This window comes from Phocoena phocoena, chromosome 11 (genome assembly GCF_963924675.1).
Source record: "Phocoena phocoena chromosome 11, mPhoPho1.1, whole genome shotgun sequence".
Taxonomy (NCBI): Eukaryota; Metazoa; Chordata; class Mammalia; order Artiodactyla; family Phocoenidae; genus Phocoena; species Phocoena phocoena.
The window spans coordinates 86,327,272-86,342,860 of NC_089229.1; the positions used below are offsets into that span (position 1 = coordinate 86,327,272).

General features: G+C 36.1%; 1 non-coding gene across 1 annotated transcript; it reads left to right on the top strand.

Moving 5' to 3' along the window:
- The first annotated feature begins 12,596 nt into the window (after positions 1-12,596).
- On the top strand, positions 12,597-12,724 carry LOC136131655 (small Cajal body-specific RNA 11). Its single transcript, XR_010656387.1, has one exon. It is a non-coding gene; the product is annotated as a small Cajal body-specific RNA 11 (non-coding RNA).
- Positions 12,725-15,589: the final 2,865 nt, after the last annotated feature.

The window sequence follows — 15,589 nt, forward strand, 5'->3', positions numbered from 1 at the left end:
ATATAAAAGTTAATTTGTACACTGATAGCTTATTGACATGATAATATTTTGGATACATTGCATTAAATAAACAATATTTTATTAAAATTAATTTCACCTGTTTCTTTTTGCTTATTTCAATGTGGTTATTAAATATACATGTAGCTCTCTATAATACAACATTTATAATTCTATTGGACTTTGCTTGTCTTGAATAATGAAGAGGGCACTTGAAGGAGATGAGGTCGGGGGTAAGCTGGAGAAAGAGAGAAAAAAATGCCTCAGTAGGACAGTTTGTGGTGGTCTTTGGCATTCTAATTCTAGCAGAAAAAGTCTGGGGGAGATTTTTTTCACATCACAGTCAAGGTAGAGGCGTAGGCAGTCTAAGTCTCATGTGCTATGGGTATACCTCACCCGTGTGAATCACAGAATAAAAAAAAAAAACTCCCTGTCATTAAGTCATAACCACACACATATACAGATTCCAAAAACAGCTCCAATAAACAAACTTTACTTTCCACAGACAATGTCCTGTCAAGCAGGGACTACACACTCCAACGCTAATAGGGGCTAGATGGGTAACTTAAATAGTCAACAGTCCGTGGACCAGGTGAGATCTGTGGTAGAGCGGAGAACACATTTTGCATGGAAAAGGGGCACCTGGTGCTTGCCTCCAGACAATTGTTACCATGTGGGAATGCTGGCCCTGTGTTGCCAGACCTTCTTATATTTTTAGAGAAACTAGAAATCCAGATTTTCAGGTGAACTTTCCTTACTTAATCTTTAAAATAATAATGCCCATATTGGGCCCATGTATACTTTGGGTTATAAATCTGTTATCTGCATCTAAATTTAGAGAGAAAGAATAGTTTTCTAAATGGCCTCATGATTTCTCAAGTTGCAACAAAGTTTCATCACGATGGAATCAGTGTTTAACGTAAGGATTCAGATCATGTGATTTTCCTTCATCTTCTTTATCTTGCTTTCAGACTTGGACATTTTAAAGACAGTTAGGCCTCAAAAGAGGCAGTTCGTTAGTCATATATTTCTTATTTCTTATTTTTTATGTATGAAATATTTCAGACGTTCAACTAAATCAGAGAAAACAACAGAATGAATGATCATACTCATTACCTAGTCTAAGACATAAAACTTGACAAGTGAGTAAATTGGTACAACCTCTGTGGAGGCCACTGGCAACATTTATGAAAATTAAAATGTTTCAACCCTTCGTTACCATAATTTCACTGTGCTCTTAATAATATTCAATTACAACAAGCACTGGCTCTGTCCTCAGTAATCATCCTGAATTTAGTGCTTATGATTCCCAGATGATGCTTTTATATTTTTGATATGTATTCATAAGTGATACTGTGTATATGGTAAAATTTCTTCTGAAACATTGTTTTTCTTGAGGGCCCTATGTTTTTTCTTATCTGTCTGTGTTGTATGTGCCATTTCCGTATCTACTACTGCCACTGAGATCAAAGAATGGGCCCTATTGCTTTGGGCCCTCAACACCATGTTTCGTGAGATTTATCCATTTGATATATTTATTGCTAGCTCCTTTTAATAGCTATAGAGAATTCCATTGTAGGAATAAAACAATGTATTTAGCCATTCTTCTGAGAAGTACCTTTAAGGTCTTTCCAATTCTTAACTACAAGCAATGCTGAAACATACTTTTACATGCTTTCTTCTGCACATGTGGCAAGTTTTTTAGGGCAGTGATATTCAAAGTGTGCTCCTAGACCAGCAGCATTGGCATTACCTGGGAACATGTCAGGAATGCAAATTCCTGGGTCGTACCTTAAGGGAATTAGATACGCTGGGGATGGAGCGTAGCCACCTGTTTTAAGAAGCCTTGAACACTAAAGTTTAAGAACTACAGTTCTAAGGTCAACCTAGATGTATTAATGGCTCACAGAATAGGTACAACGTTGATTATGTGTTTTAAAAGTTGTTTCCAAGGTGGTCGAAGCAATTTATAGGCAGGAGGTTTTATGTTATCGTAAAATATACTCCAGTGTCTTAGTAGTTAAAGGAATGCAGTATTAACAAGTGAGTAGCATAAAGAACAATGGTTCAGAATCAAAAGAACAGAAATAGACCCCCAAAAAGTCCAGAAGTTTAGCATGAGAATATGGGGGCACCTTTTCTCAGAAAAGATTAACTTTTCTCTGATTCTATTTAGATAATTTTTCTCTGATTCTGTTTAGACAGCTAGGAGACATATGGAATAAGATAAAATGAAGTCCATTTCTAGGTAAACTGCAAATCAATAAATACAGGATATAGACAGGCAGATACTCTGTGTGTGTGTGTGTGTGTGTGTGTGTGTGTGTGTGTGTGTGTGTGTGTAGAATCAAAAAAGGGCTAGGAGAAAAGAAAATATGGAGGATGCCTCCCCTCAGAGTGGGGAAGACCTTTCTCTCTGTCACATAAACTTCAGAAGCCATAAAATAAAATTCAATTAAGAAAAAAAAAACCTTTACAAGTGGCAAAAGAAAAGCAAAGCAAAAATACTCAAATTACACACATGGAAAAAATGGAACCTATCACAGACAATGGACAATTCTCCCTATGGAAAAAGGGTAAAGGATATGAAAAGAGTGTTCTCCCAAAATGAAATACAAATCTCTCTCAAACATATGAAAAGATACCCAGATGGGGTTGCATTAAGAGAAACGAATTCAAACAGCAGTGAAACAAAATTTGCATCTACCTGATTGGCTAAAATCCAAAATATACTGTGTTGGCAAGGCTGTAGGGAAATAGCAACTCTCGTAAATATTTAAAATTTTAACCTCTAGAGATGCTATTTGGCAGCATTTATCAAAATTAAAATGTATATATTCTGTGGCATCATAATTCTACTCCTGGGATTTTATCCTAGACACAGGATTTCACACGTGTGTAATTTCACACGTGTGAAAGTACATATGTACATGATTAGTCATTGTGGCATTATTTATAATAGTAAGAAAAGAAAAAACCTAAATTTCCATTAATAGAGGGCTGTTTACATAAATAACGGTATACCCACACAATGGCATACTTTTCAATTTTTAAAAAGAATGAGGAACTACTTAATAAATGGATTAATATGAAAAGAACTTAGGTGCAAAAGAGCATATATGCTACAAGAGTAGGATAGAAACTTCATTCCAGGTATATTTTTATGACGTTTGAACTATGTGAAAATGTTACCAATTCAAAATTGTATGTGTCTGTGTATGTTGCAATGGATTTGCTCAGATTGTGTATTAGAGAAATCAACTATATTACATTCACTCCATTAATACAGTATAATATTTAATTAGTGATGTCTAACAAAGGGGTAGATTATGTTGATAGTATACTACCATATTCCACTCTCTAAAATTCATTTGAGAATTTGTTTTCTTTTCTGTGTGACATTCTTGATTTTTTCTGCTGTTACATGAAGCATATTCCATTAGAGCTCATTTCATTAGAGCTCATTTCTAACAGTTTTAGCTGGAGATATTTGAGAAGGGGACATGCCCAGCATGTTTGAAGACATCAGGACAGGATATTCTCCTCTGGAATCTTGAATCGCTCATTTTGTTAAGAGAGTTTCAAACATTTCTGTTCTGAGTTGTAACTAAAGTTAACAAAAGCCCTATTTCCTTGTGAGGATTTGCTCAATTCCCTCTGGCCAGATGGCTTCTATACCCTGGGTTTCCTTCCAATGCTAATCTTTGGTGATCCACAGCTGCAGGCTGCCTTGAGTACTTAACCTTCTCTCATTATGCTGTCATCTTGCTGAAAAGGATTCGCCACAGAACAAACCCTAAACAAATCTCTTTTACATAATTGCATCCAGAAATAGAATTTCCATTGCAGATAATATTACTACAGCTTTGTATGCATAGTGCCTGGCAAAGTCCCTGCTATATAGTTACTATTTTTAATACCATGCCTCCTTAAAGAAAATAATTTTGATAGCTGACCAGGTTTATATGTATAATTAATGATTATGTAATAGAAACATATGGTATTAATACAATTAATGAATGCTTGTTGACTGCTAGAATGAATAGTTGTTCTTTTTTTTTTTTAATAAAGTTTGGTGTTTTTGTTTTTGTTTTTTCCCCATTACAACCTCTTTGTCTCTTCCTCAGTTTTCAGGAGGCATTCCTCACTTTACCGCGAATGGCATCCATCCTCAACAACTGGATGTCTGGTCTTGGAACACTTTCTCTTCCCTAGGTATTTCTAAATCACTGAGGAAGGTTGACAGGGTTCCAAAATTATTCTAGTTATCACTGCTGCCCAGTGCTTGGTTCCTTGTGGCCAATTTGGTCTCCTTTCTGCTCTGGATCTCCCCGGGAGGCCTGGAAACTTCTTCCCTCGGGCAGTTGCTCTCCACTTTGGTACTGCATTCCAAGCATGGGCCCCAAATATTCCCAAACTCCCCACAGCACAGCTAAGACCAGCCAACATGATTTAACGAGACTTCACTAAAGATGTGGGCAGGAAAAAAAAAAGAGGAATATAGTGAAAACACACACACACACACAAACACTTAAAACTGGATTAAACATACCAAATCTCTCAGGGTTCTTAGGCCAGGCTACTCTACAGTTACTCTGAGACAATTCTCAATGGAGCAAGCTTCCATCCAACTATCATATCACAAGGACCACCATATTTCCCTCTCTGTGCCTTCCTACCCGGAAATCTAGACAACTGCTCTCAGATGCCCCAAAAAGGTGTGAGGGGGATTTCTGGCAACTCTTCCCAGAGTAAAAGTAACCCTTTATAATTTTTATTCTTGATAGAATAAATTTTATTGTCTTGAACTTCCTATTCCAGAATCCGGGCTTTAGGTTTGCATAACCTCAGGCCAATTAACAACAAAGCCATTTTCCCTCCAATAAGAATGTATTATCCATCTATGAGAAAAACTTTCAGCTTTGAAATAATATTGACCTGTATCCCACCCCCATCCATACAAACACTCATACTCACACGTATATTAAAGCCAATGATATGACCAAGTATGAGTCTGGTTTCTTGTACACTGAAATCAACAATACATTCTCTGATCACGTGGGACATGCTCTTATATTTTATCAAGTTTTAGCTATATTTTTTCAAATATTAGCAGAAGGACATGTCTTTTTTTTAAGAAGACAGTAAAATAAAATATTTTCAAGCCTCCTATTTTTTTAAAAAAAAAGTCATAGTGACAATTTCCTTTACATTTAAAGTCTTTGAAAACTTTGGGAGGAAATGTCCAGAACAAGCTGATATCTAGCAGCTGGAAAAGCCTCTGTATCAGTGCCTCCAAATAGTAGCTGTACATTTGAATCATGTGGAGAAGTTGTGAAAAATTCTGATACTTGAGCCCTACCCTTAGCAATTTTGATCTGTGTGGGGAGTGTCCCAAGCATCAATATTATTGCAGAAAAAAATCTCTCTAGGTGATTCTACATGTAGCCAAGATTGAGAATTTCTATACTACATGAATCCAGGGAAAGGAAGAAGATCACAGACTGTTAGCTGAAAGGACCACCAAATGATGTCAAAAACTCAAAAGTAAAAGCAACAAAAGTATTCTCTGTATTTGATCAGGAAGACAAACTTTTTTTCCCAGAATTTGAGCAAATGTTTACTTGTGTTGCTTTTCCTAGAAAATAAAACCTTTTCCTATGATTTTTAGAAATCCATATCTAAATCTAAAATTTATCTACTTTATTTTCAGAGAAAGAAAACTTCTAAAATTTTACATTGTAAAAGATTGATTTAAAAGTAAAACTAAATATGTTCCACTCCCTATCTGGCGGAATTGAACATCTTGGCCAAAAGAGTTTGACAACCAAAATTTTGTTTCAATTTTTATGAACATAACCAGTGGTATTTGTTGAACTGGAGACTATTCAGTGTGGATTTAAACGCTGAATTTTTAAATCATAAATAGGGAATATCTAACATTTCCACAAATTAATTCTACTTGTAAAATTTGGGGTTATACAGACTTTGGTACGGTAGAGAATTGGAGACAGGTGACAGAGGAAAATGCTAATTTATTGTATACTTTTGAGATACTTAAGATCATTTTTCAGAGTTTAAGTTATCACGTTCGGAACCTGTACACTATTGAGATGCATAGTAAGATAGGCTCATGAAACTTCCAGAAATACCCAACTTAAAGTATACATTGATATTATAGCAAATTTTAAAAAAGGAATTATTTTAGGCAAGTTTTTCTCTTCATGTACATTTTGGACTGAACTAAGTATGAAGTTGATTTTAATATTAAAGGTTTATCTAATTATCTAGGAGCATCTATCCTATTTTATTTTTCTATTTAATCTTGATTGGGCTATTTTACAACTCTATAAAGGTTGTAAACTAACTTGTAGAAATTGAAGAGCAATACAAATTATTCTTGGCTAATAACAATGGAAATGCATTTCTCCTGTCAAGGAGCATTATTTCTGTTCATAGACAAAATTACAACCCCGAAGTTTTAGCTTTTTATTTTTGATGTGTATGGCATTACCCGTTGTATTAGTCTGTGTTCTTCAGAGAAGGAGAACCATTAGATGGAGATACATATACAGATAATACACCAGAGATGCATTAAACCTTTCCCCAGAAGAGGAGGTAAAGTATTCATGAGCCCACTGGGGATGACAGGGTAGCTGAGAAAAGATGACTGGTATCCACAGAACAAGTCATCCTATCCACTTTATTACTGAAATTTTCCTCTGCTGAGGCAGAAGCAGACACACACAAATACCCCCTTGCAGACGAACGCAGCAATAATGTTTAACCAAATATCTGGGCATCCTTTAGCCCAGTAAAGTTGACAAAATTAACCATCACGCCAGTTTTGCATGTAATTTCACAATCTTATCCCATCATTCTTTCATTTGGTCACTAAAATACTCTTGTCTTTTCTAGATATTTTTGAGCCCAAGTTCCTTTCAAGTTTTCTCACTACTTCTTTAACAAATCTTTGATGTGCTCACTTTATGTGAGTCATCCACATGCCGCGGAGCGGCTGGGCCCATGAGCCATGGCCGCTGAGCCTGCGCGTCCGGAGCCTGTGCTCTGCAACGGAAGAGGCCACAACGGTGAGAGGCCCGCGTACCGCAAAAAAAAAAAAAAAAAAAAATTACACTCTGAGAGTCTTGGGAAGTTTCACTGAGATGTCCATGTGGAACCCATCTTCCCAAACCAATTAGACTGAATTGCCCAAGAAATGCACCTCATACTTCAAGCAAAGCACATCCTTCCTTGCCTTTTAGAGAGAATGCCAAGCAGCAAGAGAAATTACTTACTCTTGTTCCTTTGTTTTCATTTCTCATTCTATGGTTTTATTTTCTCTTTCTTGATGAAGTTTGATTCTGCTTCTGGTTTGCATAAGATAGCAAAGAATGAAATTCTGTGTGTATGGTCTGAACGTTTAATGATCTCTAGTGGGTAGAAACACGGATTTGCTCTCCCATAGGTGAGAGAGAATAGATTATCTGAGTTATTGGCCTTTTTGTTAGTCTATTTGTCTATTCGTGAGTTCAAATCAATTTAGAAAATATGCCATGCTTGTTGGAAAGGAGAATAGCACTCTGGAATCTGGGCCAGTGATCTGTGTGTTTTTGTGTTGAATTTGACCTGTGGCCAAGGTTGTGAACTGAAGCTGCAAAGTCTGTACGTGTGTCCATGTCTTTAATTGAGAAAAGCCTTTATTTCTCATTGTGTGAGTGTGAAATATTTTCCCACTCCAGAAGGTACTGCATGAATACATTAGATACAAGTCTAAAAATAAATGAGGTATATTCTGATATAGAACCCAAAAATCATGGAGATAATTTGAATATTTCTAGGAAACAAAGTCATAAAATTTCTAATATTTTAAAATGTGCCATATCTTTTTTTTTTTTTTTTGGTACGTGGGCCTCTCACCGCTGTGGCCTCTCCCGTTGCGGAGCACAGGCTCTGGACGCGCAGGCCCAGCGGCCATGGCTCACGGGCCCAGCCGCTCCGCGGCACGTGGGATCCTCCCGGACCGGGGCACGAACCCGTGTCCCCTGCATCGGCAGGTGGACTCTCAACCACTGCGCCACCAGGGAAGCCCCCAAAATGTGCTATATCTTTAAGAGGGAAAACAAGAAAAATCTTTCTCACCAAAACTGCTAACTCAGAGGCATTTTTTTCTTTGAGAAATCAAGTTGGTGTAAACAAGGTGAATCTTGAACAAATCAGACCAGTTCGATAATTTTGGATTAAGGAATCCCCAGCAATATGTAACTTCCCTGACTATCAGCACACAGTAAAACTTTAAAAAGTAAAATAGTGTCTTCATAATATTTGGATTTGTTTTCTCATGAAGGGACCAGTTAATCTGAGCTTCTTCAGCATCTTATAGTGGTTTATTAATCAGAAAAACTAATATCATTCCCACAAAATCTTTTCAAAGTTTGTCTACTCAGAGATCCATTTGTACAACCTGCTGCTCTGGATCATGCCTGAGTTCGGACACGGAAACATTGGTTACCAAGCAGTTAATTTTGCGTGGATAAATTGTTATTAATATAAATGTGTTTTAGAGACTGTAAACCCTGAAGGAAGGCCATGAAGGTGAAGAATATTTTCTCACCTTTATTGGAAGACCATTCTCCATGAATCTCCTGCATGTCTGCATGAAATGCAAAGAAAGGCTTTGGCTGCCTTGTTCTGGGTTATGTTTCCAAAGATATTTGTATAGCAAGCAGGCTTGGAAGACAGAGTTTCTCTCCAGAGCAGGCGGGGCGGGGGGGGGGGGGGGGGGGAGGTTTATTTACACGCCAGTATTAGTAAATTTCATTTAATTTCCTTGCAGCCTATTAGAAAAGATTTGGGTTCCCTAAATTCCATGTTCCTCAGCTATGATGCAAACCCACTGCAAGCCCAGCATCCACCTGTTCCCCTTTACCTCAGTCCTTCTAGAAAGTGGTAGGCAAGGACAACTGATGGGAACATGAACATCACGCTGGTTGCTTTGCTACGAGTAAAAAACAGTCCATGGTCTCTGACCCAGGAGTGTTGCGTGTTCCACCAGCATCCATGAAACTGTGGCAGGCTAAGTTATTAGCCAGCAAGTAGAGTAGCATCTCATACCTCACAGGGTAACATCACAACTCCTGAAAACTCTCAGGGAACCAATAAAACACTCTCCATACCAATGTTGAAGAGAGAAAGAAAACAAAATGTTTTAGCAAATGAGCATTTCAGATTTACATGCATGTGAAGATAGCCCAAAAGTGGGTTCAAAGTCTGGACAGAATTTGACACATATTTATACAGTCAGGTGGGGAGAGAACAATGAAAACTTCTCATATATTCTTGGGAGATGAAATAATGCACATCTGATTACCTCCCAAATATGCTGAGAGAGACCCCTGAGCTAATTCTCAAAGTTAGTGTTTTCAGTTCCAAGGGTCAGAAGCACTAAGACCTTGCATGGCCAAATTAAAACCTTGGGCCTTTTATCAAGCCAATAATATTTCAAGGGGACACCTTCAGGAAGAAAGGTGGGGAGGAAGGTACCTCTCTCCTCTTTATTAATAAAAGAATGCTTAGGATATTACTAAACCATAAAAAAGAATGAAATGATGCCATCTACAGCAACAGGGATGGACCTAGAGATTATCATATTAAGTAAAGTAAGTCAAACAGAGAAAGACAAATATCATACGATATCCCTTATATGTGGAATCTAAAAGAAAAAAAAAAGGAAACAAATGAATTTATTTCCAAAACAGAAAGAGACTCAGAGACACAGAAAACAAAAGTATGGTTACCAAAGTGGAAAGGGGGGTGGGAGGAGGGATACATTAGGAGGCTGGGATTAACCTACACACACTACTGTGTATAAATAGATAACCAACAAGGACCTACTGTACAGCACAGGGAAGTATACTCAATATTATGTAATAACTTATAAGGGAAAAGAATCTGAAAAAGAAATATACATACATATATAAACTGAATCACTGTGCTGTACACCTGAAACTTACACAATATTGTAAATCAACTATACTTCAATAAAAAAAAATTTTTTCAAATCCCGATCATCTCATTCTTACTCAACCCCCAGGGGAACCACTGGTCAAATCCTCAGGCCATAGTAATGCATGTATCTCAATAGAGAGTATCACCCTTCTCCATTCTGATATTGTTGGTTACTGTAATAAACTAACCACAGCCTTTTCACGTCACATCAATAGGCAATTTCTGTCTCCTTTCATGTTTATCTGAAGGCTCTGCTACAGGTCAGAAATTTGATCTTCAAAGAAAACAAAGTCAATACCTCCTGGAAAGAAGTATAGCAGGTGTTTTGACTATTTATACCGGAAGAAATAGATTCATTAGTACTGGCTTTGGAGCTTAAGGTGACACCTCTTAGATGACTGTAAAGATTGCATCAGAGGACTGAGCCAGGAGTTCTTTTTATTCCAGAAGCAGACAACCTGGTGAAAGCAAACTGCTGATGTAAGATCAAGAGGAACAATAATTATGTAGTACCGAATGAACTTAGGAGGGAATGTTTTGTCGTGTGTGTGTTTTGTTTAGAATATTGTTGATATTTTTGATGAGTATATGAAGCATCCTTCTATCTCTGACCCTCAATTATTTAGACTATGGTTTTGTAGAATAAAAAAAAATTCTTTAAATGGTATCTTTTTTTTCTATAAGAAATCTATTAGGCTGATTCTCGCACTTTTTAAAAATACTAAACCTTTAATTTCAATGGCAACACAGTTAATTTCACAGGTTAATAGGAATCTGTCTCTTTTAAAAATTGGGATACCGTTACACAAATCAACTGTGCACCCAAAACCATTATTGGGGGGGAATCCTATTTAAGAATTCAATTTAAATCAGAACTAGAAGCCCACCAAAGAGCAAGGATTATAATTCAGGTCTCGAATCTATGTCCACAAAGTGCTCCAGAAAACTGGTCTTGTACCTTCTGTGGATTACAAGAACACAGCCTCACAGGCAGTATAATAGCTCAATTAATTCCTTGCTGGTCAGATTCCTTTAGCAGATTTCCAGAACCTTAAAAAAAGTAGAATTCACACACATACATAGATACTATAGGTGTAACCCTAAGGAGATAAATTCCCTTTTTTCTTTTCCGACCCTCAGAATAGAAGAATAAGAGTTATTTAAAATTCAACCAAACCCAACCAAACATTGAGTGTGTAATCAAGAATAATCTCTGGAGTTTATTTTAGGATCACAAGTAGAGACTGTCATAACAAAGCATTGTCTAACAGGCCTACCCAAGGATTATCCGATTTTAGACCTTTGTTTGGATTTGTTACTTACTACTGGTTAGAGTATTTTACTGCTAATGCCACACAAGACATTATTTAGTTTTGTATATGATTTTATGGTCCTCTCCTACCATTCTTTTATTTGGTCACTATAAATACTTCTGTTGCTTCTAAACTTTTTTTTGGAAACAGTTTCACCCCTCTTGTTTGTTCATTAATGTGTTAAATAAATCTTTGACATGTGCTCATTTTCAAAATTCATGTGTTTGACCTCTAAAAGCTATATTTTGACAAAAAAAATGAAGGATTGAAACAGTAATGTATAAATAGACATTTTGATTTAGATATTATATATATATTTGATATATACGTTCTTTAATAAATAATCTATATATCTGCCTATTTGAATTCTTATAGTATTCTAATATTTTGGGTTTTAACCTATTCACAAGCTATAAATAAAGCAAACTATTTCATTTTGTCTCTAGAACTTTAGTTCGGTTATTTACCTGGCTTTACACTTTTTTTTTTTTTTTTTTTTTTTTTTGCGGTACGCGGGCCTCTCATTGTTGTGGCCTCTCCCGTTGCGGAGCACAGGCTCCGGACGCGCAGGCTCAGCGGCCATGGCTCACGGGCCCAGGCGCTCCGCGGCATGTGGGATCTTCCCAGACCGGGGCACGAACCTGTGTCCCCTGCATCGGCAGGCGGACTCTCAACCACTGCGTCACCAGGGAAGCCCTGGCTTTACACTTTATGGCTATAAAAATGATATATTTTACACTGTTGGGACTCAAAGATTCCCTAGATATATAATTCCCTCAATTTATGCAGTCCACTAAAAAATGAAATTTCCCCCCTGAAGCTCTTTAAAAGATTGCTGTATTTTTGGTGCACTAAAGAACAGTGAAATAACTAGTAGTTATCTGTCTTATGCAATTAATTGCATATATGACCTAGACATTACTGTTATAATCCCTGTTATAAATAGCCATTTTCTTTAAAGTATAATTTATCAAGATCACTTTGGATACTTATTTTTTAACTTTTAATTGAAAATTTTTAAGTTGGTCTGTTATTTGATTACACTCTAAGTTTATACTCTTAAATTTAGTAAGAATTTTACTTTTGTAACTTGAGAGCTATGGTGATTAATCACTTATAAGAATTTTTAACTATTTTAAAATTGCATTTTGAGTTTATATAATCTAAAAAAAATGGACCAATAAAGGTAGCAAGTCCTCTTAAAGAACAACGCATTATATAATTTTAACTGAGGATGGGAGTTTAGAGGGAATTCAAATTTCAATAACTTTAAATTTCACATCTAAATCCAATGTTCGGATATTAAAATTCACTGGCTCAGGGAAGTCTGTCAAGATGCACAGAAACTTCCCTCTCAGTTTATGAGGGCTGTCCTAAGAATAGGGCTGGCTCTCAGAGAGGACAATTTAGAATTAAAAATAAATCATTGGGCTTCCCTGGTGGCGCAGTGGTTGAGAGTCCGCCTGCCGATGCAGGGGACGCGGGTTCGTGCCCCGGTCCGGGAAGATCCCACATGCCGTGGAGCTGCTGGGCCCGTGAGCCATGGCCACTGAGCCTGCGCGTCCGGAGCCTGTGCTCCACAACGGGAGAGGCCACAATAGTGAGAGGCCCGCGTACTGCAAAAAAAAAATAAAATAAAATAAAAAAATAAAAATAAATCATTGGCTCTTGACAAAATCTTATTTCTAAAAAAAGAAAAAAAAAGTCAAATAGCTTGAATGTATGTGTGCACATGTTTTGAAAGTAGTGCTAATGAGCCAAAAAGTAAATTTATCATAAATATTTTGATGAAATTTTCCAACTCAGATTTTGTTTAAATGGAAAATACCTTTTAAAATAGAGTCTTTCATGGCATTTAAAGAGACTTTACCAAAGCAATCTTGAGAAAGAAGAACACAGCTGGAGGTATCACACTCCCTGAATCCAGACTATACTACAAAGCTAAAGTAATCAAAACAGTATGGTACAGGCACAAAAACCAGACACATAGATCAATGGAACAAAATAGAGAGCCCAGAAATAAACTCATGCACTTATGGTCAACTAATCTATGACAAAAGGAGGCAAGAATATACAATGAGGAAAAGACAGTCTCTTCAATAAGTGGTGCTGAGAAAACTGGACTGCTACAGGCAAAAGAATAAAATTAGAACATTTTCTCACAACATATATGAAAATAAACTCAACACGGATTGAAGACCTAAATGTGAGACCAGAACCATAAAACTCCTAGAAGAAAACATAGGCAGGACACTCTGACATAAATCATAGCAATATTTTTTTGATCTGTCCCCTAAGGCAAAGAAAACAAAACCAAATATAAACAAATGGGACCTAATTCAACTTAAAAGCTTTTACACAGCAAAGGAAACCATCAACAAGATGAAAAGACAGCCAACTGAATGGGGAAAATATTTGTAAATTATATGACCAATAAGGGTTTAATATCTAAAATATATAAACAGCTCATACAACTCAATATTAAAAAAATAAGAAATAGGCAGAACACCTGAACAGTCTTCCAAGGAAGACATACAGATGGCCAACAGGCACATGAAAAACTGCTCAACATCACTAATCAGAGAAATGCTAATCAAAACCACAATGAGCTATCAACTCACACCTGTTAGAATATCTATCGCTAAAAAGACCACAAATAACAAATGTTGGTTAGGATGTGGAGAAAAGGGAACACTTGTACCCTGTTGGTGGGAATATGAATTGGCGCAACCATTATGGAAAACACTATAAAGGTTCCTCAAAAAACTAAAAATAGAACTACCATATAATCCAGCAATTCTACTGCTGAGTACATATGCTAAGAAAACAAAAACACTAAGTCAAAAAGATACATGCACCCCAATGTTCATAGCAGCATTATTTATAATAGCCAAGATATGGAAGCAACCTGGGGTCCATCAACAGATGAATGGATAAAGAAGATGGGGTATACATTATACATACATACACAAGAGATTACTACTCAGCCAGGAAAAAGAATGAAATTTTGTCATTTGCAACAACATGGATGGACCTGGAGGGTATTATGCTTAGTGAAATAAGTCAGACAGAGAAAGACATATACTGTATATTATTGCTTATATATGGAAACTAAAAAATAAAACAAATGAATATAACAAAACAGAAACAGACTCACAGATCCAGAGAACAAAATAGTCGTTACAAGTGGGGACAGGGAAGCAGAGAAGGGCAAGGCAGAGGTAGAGGATAAAGAGGTACAAACTATGATGTATAAAGTAAATAAGCTATGAGGGTATATTGTACAGCACAGGGAATATAACCAATATTTTACAATAACTTTAAATGGAACATAATCTATAAAAAATTTGAATCACTATGTTGTACCCCTGACACTAATATCATATATCAACTATATATCAATTAAAAACATAAGCAACTGTTTTGAAACAAAAGTTTTAAATCATTCTCATAGGTTTATTCTGTTTAATCAACTATGCTTTTCCCTAATTTACATGTTCATGCATGAAACATTAATAACAATTTCTAAATAATTGTGTGACATGAAAGCTGCCCTAACCACTTTGGGAAGTTAGAGATATTTTTCAAATAAAAAAGGGTAAAAGTTGGAGTAGGAAGACTATTTTGCAAAGTTATAATTAATTTTGATTTGAATTTTGCTATGTAGCCCTAGAAGTCACTTTTTTTTCCATTTTGAATACAAAAAAGTGAGTTAAAGTTTTGTGATTCTCCATCCTATAGGAATTTGATTAGACTTCCCATGGTCCCTACAAATAAGGAGATGATTTGGGTCTTTTTTTCTTCAACTGTCACATTCTATTAGTGAGAAGATCAGATCATATCATGTATACTTGCTTTAAAAAAAAAACACACAGCAAAAATAAAGCTAACAACCTCAGAAATGCAAAAAAAATCTTCTGTGTTCCTCATTACTCAGATTACTGATCAAAAGAAACAGATGGATCCTATATTGATTGCTGTAGATTGCAAAAACTACTAGTTTATTCTTCCAAATCTATTATGCTTACTACATTTTCTACATGCATTTAATACAGCTTAAAGTTATGATCCTAGGAAAATCAGAAGTTAAAGAAAAATTTTTGTAGTATATGGTTTGTAAGATAATAAATAAATCTTATTTACTTAAATGATGTTTAATAAAAACTTATCTTTAATGACTAGTATTTTTTTTTTTTTTAATTCAAAGGTGAGTTTTATTTATTTATTTGGTTGCACTGAGTCTTAGTTGCAGCAGGCAGGCTCCTTAGTTG